The following is a 15,226-nucleotide window of genomic DNA, read 5'->3' as shown; positions in this document are numbered from 1 at the left end:
GTATGTTCTATATATTGCATGAAACATACTTTATTCTTTACATTATTATAATTTATCTGAAATTCAAATTTAACTAGGTGTCTGTGTTTTTATTTGCTAAATTTGGCAAGCCTAATCTGGAAACAGGGGTTCAACCGATCAGGTAGAATGAGGAAGATTTTAGAGACCGGGAGCTCTCCAACCAGAGGAGTATTCAGAGTTGGGAAGCCTGGGGTCAGGGTTGGGGTTGAGTTCCTAGAACGATGAGGACAATTCAGGCCCAGGTGTATGTGTCGTGCTTTCATAAGGATGTCAGACTCTACCGTTCAGTCTCCCCACCCCCACCGCTCTCCTCTCCACTCGTAGACCTACCAGAAACATGTTAAAGCTGATCCCTTCGCGGAGAAATTGTCAACTCATTCATCATTCCATACACACTCACTGAATGCCTATCCTGTGTTCAATACTGTGCCAGGTTTTGAGGAGAAGGACAGATGGGCAGAGCCTCTGCCTTTACGCAGTGCCTGGTCAAGGTGGGGAGGGGACCAAGATCAAGTTTCCTCTTGCCACTGGAAATCTAAATCTGTCTCCAAGATTCAAAACCCCAACCCATCCCTTTTTTCCTACCTGCAATTTAATACCTGCTAGGTACAAATTGGGTCCTATGGGTGCAAGAGAAATAAAGGTAAAAAAATACAGTTCTTGAATGTAAGAATCTAATTGCAAATGAGACCCACATTTTAACAACTGTAATCAAAGGCGAAATGTGATAAGAAGAGTAAAAGAGATGGAGTTGGGGAAGGGAGTCGTATAGAGGAGCTGTTACAGCTCTCTGGGGGCCTAGGAAGGTTTCCTTCAGGAATCTGAGATGGGCTTGAGGAATGCTGAGATGTTCGCCTTATAACACTGGCCTTAGAATCATAAAATCATTTAATCTTAGAAGTGCCCTCAGAAGTTTACATAACCAAAAATTCTTTCTACGGCCTCCTTTGCCGAGGGTCATTTGGCTTTTGCTTAAATTCTTCTCATACCTTCCTAAGAAGTCCATTCCATTGTTGGAAAACTAATTGTTACAAAGTACATTTCAAAAAAGTGAGGCGAAAACCTGCTATCTCTAAGCCTCCCCTGTCGATTCTGTATCTGCTGTCTGTCCTACTTGCCACTTCAATCAAGCACCTGAATGAAGATATAGAACATGAGCTTATCATTTTTTTCCCCCATAATAGAAGTATAGGAGCGATAGTGAACAAGAGAAATGACATAAAATTCAAAGCTAATATGGCGAGGTACAATAGTCATGCATGTAAAATCCAGTATTTAGATTCGAAAACATCATTTACAGAATAGGAGAGAACTGGGCTTGGTAGGAGCTTCTGGGAAAGAGATCTAAGAGTTTGAATTAATTCTTAACTTAATATGAGCCAACAATGTGATGTGACTGCTAAAAAAGTCAATCACCCTGGACTGCACAGCTAGAACAATGTCAAGATCACAGAAACACTTACATATTCTGCCCCAATATATTCTGTCTTGGTCAGATTATATTTATATGCTGTGTTCAGTTTTGCATGCTGTATCTTAAGTGGATTATGCTTACAAACACTATCGTCATTGCCTGTGGCAAGAGGGGCCCACATATTACAAACATCGATACAGAAATACATTTTTATTTTATTCTTTGTCTCCTAAGAAAATTTTTTGTACATTCAGAATTGATTGTTCAAATGAGAATTTTGGAGGGATACACATGCAGAACTGGACCCTACCTCAATCTTACCCGAGGATGGAGGATGCTGGGCTAAGAGCAGTAGGTATGAGAGGGGATGTTGGTTCGAAGCAAAACACAGCCACTCTCTGGAAATCAGAGAAAGAGCTGGTTTGCACTGCTTAGTGTTGGCCAGTCCAAATGCCCTAAACTCTCCCAAAGCGTTGTCTAGGCAACTGGGTTTCCCAGCGGCTGACTCTCCTTTGCAGGGTAATTTTGGGAAACACACACTCTGCCTCAGTTGAGAAAGTGAAACCATGGCAGCAGGGAACTGGCCTGCTGTGTTGACTGAAGTGGCGATGAGGGTGACCAGGCCCATCCCTGTCCTCGCTCCTGACCTGGGCTCCTGGGACCAGGACCACCTTCTCCCTTGCCCCTTCCCCAGCAGACCTGTGCCACCATTTAGGAAAGAGCATGATGCTATTAGCCTTTGGATTGCAAGGGCTATGAGGCACTGCATGGAAATGGGCAGGGCATGACTTATAACTTTTAAATATTTAGACATACAGTAAGTGGCTTCCATTTATATTCGTTTACTCGGCCTTTAAGTGTCAGGATACAGACAAGACATTACGATGCCTCTAGTTTAGACAAAGAAGATTCCCTCTATTAGGGTTATATAGAGGGTTATAATTTCCTCCAACAGTGGACTTGACTATTTGTATCCCTGCCCATTTATTAACAACAAATGAGTCAGTCTATGAAAAATACCTAGCAAAGACGCTGACACACAGTAAGTGCATCGGTAAGTGAACACAATCAATGTTCGTTTTTTCCTCTTCAAATTCTCTTTCCCACCTTACAAGCACAACTACAAACACCAGCAGTTTTCAAAAGCTTTGACTTGATCTGAGCTTTGAGATCTTATTTATGAGGGATATTTTGCACTTGCAATAGATTGAGCCCTTCTTCTATTTTTGTACATGTCTTTTAAAAATAAGGACTCCTCCCAAAACTCTTTGATACTCACAATGTTATCTATAGATGTTTCCTCCTTTCCTTTTCTTTTAGAGAGAGAGAGAGAGAGAGAGAGAGAGAGAGAGAGAGAGAGAGAGTTTTCTTTTCTTGAATCCTCCTCTTTTTGTGAAAACTATTATTCCTTTTTAGAATCTCTAGTCCTGAGTTTCATTATAAATCTTTTATATTTATCTTTAGCCATTTGAAAACAACTTAAAAGATCAATGCACATATTTGAGCATGCTTCGGTTGTTATTTATATCAAGGTTCTTTGATTTTAGGTTGCAGAAATAGACTGAAGTAAGAAAACAGGTTTTATTGAAAGGATGCTGTGGAGGTTCACGGTCATAAAGGAAGAAGCGTCTCTCGGGTGTTGCAAAGAACAGTACTTAGGCCAGTTCTAGGAATTTTAGAGAAATGCTTGGGTTACTGAGTGACTCCACTTCGACTGCCTGCCTGGGTGTGTTTGCTCCATACACCACATCTGGGGGTGGCAAGACTGATTGGCCGGTGTGATGGAGAGGTGTGAAGACCTGTGATTGACAGTCCCAGCAGAACCTCATGGGCTTAGACAGGATAAGTTCCCAAACAAACAAACAAAAAAAGAGAGGGAGAAAAATCCACCCGTATCCACCCCAGTTTCCTAGCAAAGTTCGAGATCGTTGTTGAGGCCTCCTACATTTTTGTGGTGTCAACGTGTTCAGTTTGAAGGCTAGGAAAATACATTCCTTTCACGGATGGCTGCTCTCCACTCTAAACTCTGTCTATTTGAATCTTCAAGACTCACATCAAAAGAGGATCGGAGGAATGGGGGAAGAACAGGTTTACACGGGTTGGGGTGCGAAAGACGGTGAATTTGATTTTGGATTTGCCGTGTGAAGTGCCATTGGGGCAGGCAGGCAGTGCCATTCCGGCACCCAGTTGGGAAATACGGGTCCCGAGCTCACAGGAAAAATCAGGACCTAAGAAAGTAGTTTTGGAAGATAGCTACATTTTATTTACACAATCTTTTAACCAGATATTTAAGGAGCAATTGTTTAATACCAACTACCTATGAGACACTGTACCAGGGCCTAGAATCACAAAGTGGAATAAGGTAAGGGACCAATTCTTAAGAAGCTTATGGTTTTTAGAGACAATGGACAAGCAAAGCAATAGTTGCGATATAATGTCCATTAAGGAAATGTTTGGGGTTTACTCCAGGGTGCCGGTGGAATACAAAGAAAAGGCCCCTAAAGTGGTTCCAGATCAATTGCCCAGCTATCACTTTCAGTAACAGGATATGGTCCTACTCCTGGCTCTGCTTCGATCACGAGCATTTGTCCTGGCCCTGGCCCATCCTGTGCCCCGGCTTCGTGTGGCCCTCCCCTACTCAGCACTCTGACTGCACCATTTGGCGTCCTCTTATAATCCTGGCACAGACAATAAAACCCCACAGGGGTAGAGATTTCGACTAAACATGAACAACTGATGATAGTAAAGAGATGCCGTTAAAATATATTAAAGATGTGCAGAATGACCCCAAACATTTTTAGTCGACATTTATTTATTTTCGAGACTGTTCTTTTCTCAGTATTCCTTAGTCAACTCCTTCTTTTTCAGCCCAATTAACTAGTACAGCAGCAAAGGTATACTTAAAATATAATCCTCTAGTCATCCAACTAAAATTACTATTTTAGTTGTACTGTTTAACTTCATCAGGGCCCTGGAAGAGAGGAGCTAGAATAAAAATAATTCAGAATCAATTTTCAATCTTCTCAGCTACCAGATCTCTTTGAATGCGTATTTATTCATTAGCTTTAAACACTTATTCTGAATGTAGAGTATACCACGATGTTTTTGCAAGGAGTGCTAACACCCTTTTTAGTCCTAATGCTTAATCTGCATAATTTTTTCTTTAATTACATTGTACAAAATTTTACTGCACGTCAGTCTGAAAAGATGTTAATGAGTGTTGTGTAATAGTCTGTTTTTGCCAATTATGTGAAGTACCCTTTTCTTGGCCTTAATACTTTATTATCTTTTAAAAGAATGCTTGATTTTTTTTTGTTTTTTTGTTTTTTTTCAAAAGAAAGTAAGTATGTTTAAAAGCTTATTTATCAACTTTTGGGAGAAATTTCAGTCTTATAGCTCACGTATAACCTCCAAGTTAAATATTAAATTTAAATCAGCAATTTTAAAGGCGATTTTTAATTCCTTTTCTTTTCTATCTTACCTGGTCTACCATTTCCTGGAGCCTTGACACTTATGTGTGATAGCGAGAGGTTGGGGAAACAATCAAGGTGTGCTGCTGGCTCAGGAGAGGCCAGTTCACACCAACCCACAAAGGCCCCCAGAAGAGCCAGCCATACTGACCTGCCCTTCAGGCATCGCGAAATCAGGACTAGTGAGACAGTATGGTTCTCGCGCCATGTGGCTCACGGCCTCCATACACCCCAGGACAGGTATCTAAAGAATCTAAGGTGATCCGGAGATCACAGGCTTCTTGTATTCCCCTCCTCCCATAACTCAACTGCTTTTCCACAGTTTTTCAGTGATCTTTTTCTTCTTAAACATCCACACTCCATCCAAGTTTCTTCCTCTGTTGTATGATCCCAGGACTGTCTCACGCGTATAATTTATTCTTTTTTATCATGCCTGTTCTCCCAGAAACTTTCTGATCCAGATTCATTTTTCTTTTAAAAAACATATTAATTGTGGTAAAGTACACATGGCAAAAAATTTACCATCCTAACCATTTTTAAGTGTACAGTTCAGTAGTATTAGGTACATCCGCATTGTTGTACAGCCAACGCCAGAACTTTTTTATCTTGCAAAACTGAAACTTCATACCCTTTAAACGGCAACTCTCCTGCTACTTTCTGTCTCTCTGAGTTTGACCAGTCCAGATACCTCGAATAAGTGAAATCATACAGTATTTGTCTTTTTGTGACTGGGATATTTCACTTAGTATAAAGTCCTCAAGGTTCATCCATGTTTTAACATGTGTCATGATTTCCTTCTTTTTTAAGGGTGACTAATAGTCCATTGTTTGTATATACTACATTTTGTTTATCTATTCATTCATAGGTGGACATTTGGTTTGCTTCTGCCTTTTGGCTATTGTGAATAATGCTACTAGAATGTGAATGTACAAACATCTTTTCAAGAACAAACTCATTCTTTTTGATGACATATACTTATTTATTAAAAAAAAACATTTTGTCATGGAAAATTTCAAACATGGGGAAATGTAGAGAGAACGATATAATGAATTTCATAATACCTGTCACTCAGCTTCAACAGTTATCAACTTATAGTTTGCGTCATCATATTTCACAGGCGTGAGAGCTCTGAGACTACCCCGAAGGCTCCAAATGCTACCTGGCATAGGGGGACACACTTTGCAGTCTGTCAAGGAAGGTGTGAGAGTCATGACCATTAAGGAGCTTTATGTGAGTCCACAGATTTGTGACGTTTGGAGAACTATGGTTATAGATCAAATCTGCCCGGACTGAAGGAAACACATTGGCTCTGTCCCCACAACTACAATGAGAAGTTAGGCATATCTGTGCTGAGTCAAATTGCCATAGAATGTATTTAAAACCGGTTAAGACATCCGCTCAGTGGATAAATCAGCCTTCTGGAACACATCATGTCTGTGCGGCAAAGATGTCACGAGGAGAAGGCCTCAGACCCACCCGGCAAAGTGGCAGGTAACAATCAGTGATCATTGCCACTTGAAATGAGGGGTGGCCTGCCTACGCTCTCCCTGCCAGGTGGCACGTGATAGCTGCTGAGATCACATAAAGGCTGGTGGAAAGACAGTGATACCTTTCTGCTCTCCCACATCCTCAAATGCCAGTGCACAGATGTTTTTCAAAGTGTTCTGGCTTTTAAAATAGACTTTAATAGGTGATATTTAACTCAAGTGGACATATAACAGATGCTCATCAACTTGTGCCTGAATTATTCAATTAACTTAAACACGTATTAAAAAGTTTATTAGATGCCAGACACTATGGTAGGCTCTGAGAATGCAGAAATGAATAAAACATGGCCTCTGTCCTTTGGGAGTTCATCATTTAGTGACAGGAGACTGAAACAGAAAGTAATTTCTGTACAAGGTGGTTAAGGTGGTTATGGTAAGTCATGCATAAGGTGTTTTGAGGGGCACAGAGGCGGGACCCCAGTCCAGCTCAGGGTTAAAGAGAGGCATCTGGAAGCAGGTGTTGCTTAGACTCCGCTGGAGGCTGATGGGGATACGGAGTGGGTCAGTGGGGGGACAGCAAAGGGCCTCCCAGGGAGAAGCAGGAGGACACCAAGAACGGCATGTACACAGTCCCCCCCTTTTTTTCATTTTAAATTTATTTATTTTTTTATGGTAACATTGGTTCACAAAATCCGATGTTTCGGCTGTACATTTTAACAATAAGGTATATATATTTACATTGCATGTTCCCCTCCCATAGTTAGATTTCTTTCTGTCACCACATATTTGACCCCTTTACTCCATCTACCTTCCTCCTCCCCCTCTCCCCCACCTTCTGGTAACCACTAGTCTATTGTCCATGTCTGTGAGTCTCTGTTTGTTTGTCATGTTCATTTGCTGCTTTTAGGTTTATATCCCACATATAAGTGATATGTTATTTTCAACTTTTCCTGTCTGGCTCATTTCACTTAGCATGATCATCTCGAGGTCCATGTTGTTGCAAATAGCAGTATTTCATCTCTTCTTAATACTGAGTAATATACCATTGTATATATGTACCACAGCTTCTTTACCCAGTTATCTATCATAGGACACTTCGGTTGCTTCCATGTCCTGGCCGCTACACACTCCCCATATTGTGGGACAGGAAATGGCTGAGGCCTCAGCTGGACCCTTCATCAGGGGGCCCTCCCTAGAAAGCCTTAAATGCCACATTAATGAACTTCATTCTGGGGCTGCCAATAAGCCATTTAAGGGCTTTCGGGGCAGAGCTATTAGAAATGAAGAGGATACAGTGAATATGAGAAAGATCTGTTTGGTTATAATTTTGTAACCAGAAATAAAACAAACATTTTTCTTATACAGAATATCTTAAGGCACTTCATGACACTTTCAGGATGTTGAACTCACAGACTTAATGATTGATTGGATGTAAGATGATGAGCGAGAGGAATAAGAGATGACCTTCAAGCTTTTGTATGAAGTGGGTACCCACTGAGTGTATAAGAATTGGAATAGTTTGAGGATGGAGTGGAGATACTAGCTACACGGAGTTACCTGAGAAGTCGGAGGGCAGCGGCTAGCAGATACCTATCTGAACTTCAGAAAAGATGTCAGGGCTAGAGATCATGAATTTGCAGTTGTCCATCTGGAAATGATTGCTACGCTATGGGAGTAAATGAGATTGATCGGGAAAATGATGGAGAACAAAGGGAAAAGTGAGCTGAGAATAAAGCCCTGTTACACGTAAGTGTTTAAAGAGTATGCTAGGGAAAGAGCCCATGGAGAAGGCCGAAGGAAAACCTTCAGAGGTGCAGGAACCAGCAGGAATTAGAGCCAGTGGACAATAGAGACGGATCATACGAAGGTACGACGCACGGCAGAGAATTCCAAGAGGTGGGGGGAAGAGTCTATTAAACTAATGGCAAAGTGGCAAAAAGATAAAAATGTTTATTATAACACTGTTTCTAATAGTAAAAACTGGAAGCAAACTTTGGCATTCATTCTCTAGAGGATATATTATGTGAATAATGGTATACTTAGTCATTGGGGTACTATGCCCCTATCAAAAATTACAGACATTTATACTATTGTCCAGGAAAAGCAATGCAAATTACTGAAAAATTAGTATTATATGTTCCAATTTATGTAAATCTCTATACACACAGCCATCTGCTTGTACATGTAGGCATAGACTAGAGAGAACAGTTTGCAAGACTGTTCACCGAAGTGTTAATGACGATTATGTCTAGAAGAGGAGATTTGGGCTAAGTTTTAGTCTCTTCTTTGCATTTTAAGTAGCACTTAAATTTTTTGTAATTATAATAATTATGTAATTTAATTACATAATTAAATAGTTATATAATTTAAAAAATAAAGCTGTATGTGTGAGGACAGGGAGCATAGATGAGGACTCTGCCTTCAGCTCAGTTTTGCTATGAGCTTAACACTGCTTTAAAAAAAGTCTAATACAATTTAAAAAAAAAAATAAAGCTGTTTTAAAAAGATGTTAATGATGTTAAGTACCACAGAGAAATTGAGTAGTTAAATACAGTGGAGTGGGAACAGAAGGTAAGTTAAAATAAGCTGAGGAGTAAATGGAGCTTGAAGATAATGAGATGCTACAGATCTTTCTAGAAGCTTGAATGAGATGGGAGGGAGAGATAGTGTGATAGGTGGAATGAGACAATAACTCCTTTTTTCGTCTCCAACTCCTCCTCCCCCCTTCTTCGACGCGTTCTGAACACAATTCCCCAAATACTGCATTATCTTGTCATTCCTATCCCAGGTTCAGTGGCTTCCTCCAATGAAGCCGAAACAGCCTGGTTTTTTTCCAGAGGCTTCCGTAGCCTGAATTCAATCACCATTCCCCATATTAACCTGCCTTTTCACTCAAACCAATTAAAAAAAAAAAAAACTTAAATGATACTTATTGAGCATGTACTATAGGTCAGGTACTTTTAAAATTACTGGGCATACAAGGACAAATTCATTATGATCCCTGCCATCATTATAGTCATAAACCCGTAAGGATGTCAAACTTATATAGAGCTAAGGGTAGTACAGAGTAATAGGGGCTGTAACTGATTTATGAGCCATTTGCCTAGCAAGGGACCACTAATGCCTGTATTTATATCTGCTGTTGCTTCTTGGGTCCAGCTCATCACCTCTTTACTCCTTTTGAACACCTAAGTCCTCCTAACCTTTTTTTATGTCATAGATCAAGTCCAATCTCAACATCTTTCTCTTTATGACATGCATAACTCTTACTTTTTAATTTTTCCTTTACCTTTTTAATCATATAAACCTATTCTTAGTTAACTCCTTGTGTGGATGAACAACCTTTTCACAGTGACCGCGAGCTTTGAAAGTTGTCACAGAACCTAGCACAGGGTTAAGCATGTAGCAAGAATGTAATCAATGCCTGCTGAAACTCACCAGGAAACTTCCTGCTTGAGCTATTTAATATTTAAAATTAAAATAAAATTAACTTTAAAGTGGTATATGTGGAAGCACCCTAATGCGATCATGTTAGGTAACATCAGGCCTGGGGGGTGAAGGGAAAGGGGGTGACTGGGTGGGGTGGTTGCTAAGCCTGCAGAAGAATGGAATTTAAAGTGATGAGAAAAAATTAGGGAAAAAAAGTTGCATGATAGTCAGAACCCAATCAAGATAGCATACACGATAGATAAACCCAAACTCAATTATTCTGCAAGACAGGAAATAAAAACTCAATTATTATTTAACACTATGAAAGCATAGGTATGCTGTAAGTATAAGTTGGCGTTATGAGCCTGTGGTTAAAGAGACCATTGCAATGATGTCTATGTAAATAGCAATACAAACTTGCCAAGGCTGAGAAGTCATTTTTTTTATACTCTACTTGATAGAAATGATGCCCTTACAAGGACAGCACATCTAGCTGTTATCTTAATATTTAAAAAGAAAATGTGCAAACGTCATGGAGTCCTGTTTCCCAAATTTTATTCCACTGAACATTAGGTCAGCTGAGTGTCAATGGGCATTTCATTTTTAATGTGGTCTAAACTGGGAAACGTTGTGAGAGAACACCCTGAAATCTTTTGGTCGAAACGATGTGAAGGAACTGTGAGTAGTGTTTAAAAGGGAAGGGGTTTCTTTTTAGGAGTAAAACAAAACTGAGGAGAGAACAGTGCTGTAAGTCATAGGAAGGTTACTATAAGCTGGGTACATCGCAGCTGCTCTGTCTCCATAAAGTCAGAAACTGACATATTGCAGCAAGAGAGAGATGGGTTAGAAATGGACTGCCTTGTGAAGGTGCGAGAGGAAAATGCGAAATTATTATTGTGAGAGAGCCTATCATCTTCAACTTAGGACACATGATAATGAAGAAAACCATTTATGGATGATTTATGTGTCATGCTGCCTGGAGCTGCCGGACAGGTGACCCTTTGGATTTCTTTCTCACTCCAGAATTTCATGAATCTAGTACTGTGGACCCTAGGATAAGACGATCTAGTTCCAGCTCTGCATCGCCCACCAGCCTATCGAAACCATCTTTAAAATGACAATCATGACTTCTCATGCTTTCCTGCAGGGGCTTCCCCAGGATTAATGAATTACACTGTACTTGTGAGGTGCTTTCAGCTGCATGGAGAAAAACACTAGGAAACTACCGGTATTTGACCATTTACAGCCTACACGAATGGCAATTTCATATGGTTTAGCTGAATAAAATCTATCATTCACTGAGTCTGCTGTGTGGCAGGCAAGGGATGGTTCTGAAGACTTAATGATGATTAAGGCATTGCTCCTGCCTTCAGCGAGCTCTCGGGCTAGGGGGGGAAATGGGCACTTGAGTAAAACATTGCAATGCAGGTGGGCAAGTGCTAGAGCGGAAGCATTATAAGATGCTGTGGGTACAAGAGGGAGCCAGCAATGCTGCTGGGCCAGGAGGGGAAGAGGTGACCAAAAGGTGGCTTTGTAGAGGACATAACATTAATTTAGGTTGCATTTCGAAGGTTGAGGAATTCACTGAGTGAGGATGGTCACTCCAGGCAGAGGAAACAGCTGTGCAAAAAGAAAGAGGCATGAAAAGGCCTTTCCAGAAGAAAAAATATATATATCATTTAAAGATTAAATAATATTAAAATAAGGAAATATGAGTCAAACCTTCCATAAGTCATTCCTGTTAGAATGCCCTCTTATTGAATACGACTCATCCAATATTTATCATAGTTTATTCTTGTTTAATTGAGATCTTGCTAGTTTTTCAAAATGACTACAGCACAGGATGCCTTTGAGAGCAGAAAAAGATGTGAAGCTGGAGAGGTTAACTGAGGCCCTGTGTGCAGAAACCAGAAGGGACTTCCTCCTGTGGGTGCTGGGGGTGCGCCAGAGAACTTCATAGAGCAACGACGTGATCAGCTTTGGGAAGAGAAAGACCACGATGGCGGTTTGAGGGAGGAGATATGAAAAAGCAGGTGCAAGCGGAAGGGAGCACCGAGGGCTCAGCCGTTGGGGATGGTATAGAGGAGGGAATCCTGGCACGCCGCAGCATCGAAGGGACAAGAGCAGTCTGGGAGACAGACGGAGAACCGAAGAGGGTGGGTTACCAAAGGAGGAAACGGCTTCATAAAGTGAAATACATTCAATTAGGTAAAAATGGAAAACCATCCCTCAGATCGAGAAGTCGATCATTGGTGATCTTAGTGAGAAACAGTCCCAGTGGAGGGAACAGAAGTCACATTTCTGTGGATCAAAGCTCAGATGGGAAGGAAGGGCCTGGAAGCAACGACTATACCAAAAATTTTTAAGGATATTGACTGGAAAGAAAGGGAGCGAGATTGAGGATAATGAGAGGGGGCTGCAGAATTGAAGGGAAACTGGTAGTGGTTCTGTTGTTGTTTTGAAAGAGTGGAGAGTCTTGCGCAAGTGTGAGATCGAGGGCAAGAACCCAAGGGACAGGGAGCGACAAGGCTTGAGGTCACAGAGTGGGGAAGAGGCAATGCTGCTGGATGCCCAGGGAGGTTCCTTCTTCCTTCCAGGCTGGGAGAAGTTGGCGAGGATGGATGCAGATGCAGATAAATTTGGTGCTGAGGCTGACATGTCAAGGAATTACCCTTGTTTTGACTTCTTGTTCTCTGTGGGGTGGGAGCGAGGTGATCTGTAAAAGAAGGGTTGGGTTAGGATGGAATGGGAGAGCTTGACAAAAGCACTGGGGACGTTAGAGGTGACCAGAGAAGGGCACACTGTCCTCTAAGCACCGAGGGCTCAGCGGAAGCTAGAAACCACAAACCGTGGTGCCTGTGATTTACATGTCTATCGTTTTCCAAGCTGTGTTTGGCAGCATGGATGCAGGAGATGGAGAAGATGAGCATGGGAGGTGTAAGGGTAGTTGAGGAAGGAGGGTCACCGAGGAGCAGTTGACTAGGTGAACCATCATGACAGGCGGTTGAGCTTCCAGATAACTGATGGGCCTGGGATAGTGAGTGGATTCAGGCTACCTATGATGAGGTCTTATGAGGTCTCAACAGGCAAGTACAGTCAGAGCAGAGAGAGAGAGAGAGGGAGAATTAGCCACATAAGGGGATACGGCTGGAAAGTGGCTGATCAGGGTTCAAGGTCTCAGCGGTGGAGTGGTTCAGGGTCATCATGAGGTCCCAGTGAGGCTGCAATAGTGGTTTGTTCAAGTGGGGCAGAGATGAAAGTGGATGGAGCCAAGTTGCTTATGAAACTTTTGGGCAAGGGTGAGTGATAGGTGCTCTGCAAAGACGTTTCCTTGCTGAGGATGACAGAAGACTCAGAGAAGGCAGAAATTCTGTATCCAACTCAATAAAATTCAGTCTCTCTTTGAGAATATTCTTGGTTTCATGCGCCAAAATCTCCTACTGTAATCCTTATTTCCTTTTCTTTCCTCGCGACAGGATCAGAAATGATTCCTCTTCTTTGGTAAGTGGGACATTGGCTTGCCCTTGCTCTCTTCCCTTTCCCAGCCTCCCTCTGGCTTCCTCTTCATTTGCCGCCATCTGAGGCTGGTGGGTGGTCCGTCGCCAGTCGCCTTCTGCTCTTGACAATCATCATTCATTTCGCCTGCCCGAGGAGCTGATGTTAATTAACATTAGGGGCCGCAGAGATTTAGTTTCAACGATGAGTGGGCACTTCAGAACCCAGATCCTGGTTCTCTTTCCCCAGTGTCTTTCTCCTCTCTGAGTAGCTAAAAGGTTTCGAGATCGTTCTACCCCCACACACGAGGAAGTTGTCTGTCTGCCAATCCGTCCTGCTCCTGCCAACGCCGCCTGACAAGTTCAACATGCACAGTTAGAAATAGATTTCTCATCAATATAACATATTAAACTCTTAACCCACAAAGCGACAGTGCATTTCACCATACTATTTTATTTTATATTTTATTTTTAAAGAAAGCGTAGTATCTCAAACATCAAGCTTTAGGATTTTCCTATGGAGAAACACTGAATAACTCCACTCTAACTCTACTGTCTGCCATAGTCCTTCCTGCAGCAGGAACCACAAAGCCGTATCAAGTTAAAAGTTCTGCGTTTTGAGGATTCTCGTGTAAGGTCATAAACATCCAGTCTAGCTTCCTTTTGTGTTACCGACGCAGGGCCCCTTCGGGAGTCTTTCTCAGCTTCACAATGCCCCCTCTGAAGTGAGTCAGCACTTCGGTGTTTGTTAAACTTCCAAGGTTACTGAAGCACCAAGGGGCACGGAGTTTGTCCAAAGTCACACTGCAGATCGTGGCAGGCTAAAATCAGGCCGAGAACTCGTTTCCACTAGGCAGTGCTCCTGGAACCTGTGCACCTCCCCCGGACACTGCTATGTTGACACTAGTCCTGCCCTTTTCTGTCTTTAAATAGTCCGCTGGCACTCATGATTTTAAGTACCTTTGTGAGATTCGTGCAGGTCCTGAGTGAAGTTCAGACTGTGGTTTGAAGAGATTCTGACAGTTCCTGCCAAATATAATATTTATATCTTGGACTGAAAAAAAAAACAAAAAGCAAAAAAACGATGCAAGACGGCAGGAATGCCAAGGGGAGACTAAAACAGAACGGCTCGTCCTCTGCTTCTCAACTAGCAGTCAAACCCTATGCTCTCACTTTTCCCTCTGGAAAATGCTTCTAAATTCAAAATCATTTGTCCCTTGAAACAGTTAGACCGGATGTTCAGGATGCAGGATATTCATGTGCACTTTTAGTATTAGTCCCCAGAAACTCTTCATACAGTGTGCCGGAGTACAGGGCCAGGTCGTAAGGGTGGCTTTGGATTAATAGCATTCTAAATTTATCGTGCATTTTCTTAGCTTCTTTTCCTTGAATGTAATTTTGAAGAGGCAGGAATCAGAGTGAATGGTGTCTTCTGTTACTTATAGATTGTTACTTTCCTCCATGTTACAAACCATAGCTCTCTTTCACTGATAACTAATCATAAAATAATTGATAGCTATCATAAACAACAAACATAGTGATAGGCTTTTATTAGTAAATTAGGGTCTTCGATTTGAAAGGGGTGTTGGAGATAAACTGGACTAACCACCTACTCAAAGCAGAAATCTGTTCTCCATATCCTTGATGAGATCTCTAGCGCAAACTTTGTTGCACATTAGAATCACCCAGAGAGTTTTTAAAGGCCCCAATGCTGTGGCCACCCCAAATCAATTAAATTAGAATTTCTGGGAATAGGGCCAAGGCATCAGCATTTAAAAACCTTTCATAAGGATTGTAACATGCAACCAGGTTTTGCCCAAAGATCTAACTTCTGCTTAGCTGTGTCCTGTGATGAAGAGTCCCTGCTTTTTTGAGGTGGCCCTCCATTAATGGATAGCCCTTCAAACGTTT

The sequence above is a fragment of the Rousettus aegyptiacus genome, unplaced genomic scaffold (genome assembly GCF_014176215.1).
Source record: "Rousettus aegyptiacus isolate mRouAeg1 unplaced genomic scaffold, mRouAeg1.p scaffold_m13_p_13, whole genome shotgun sequence".
In the NCBI taxonomy this organism is placed as follows: domain Eukaryota; kingdom Metazoa; phylum Chordata; class Mammalia; order Chiroptera; family Pteropodidae; genus Rousettus; species Rousettus aegyptiacus.
The sequence above is the reverse complement of the archived record's forward strand: the minus strand, read 5'-3'. Positions refer to the sequence as shown.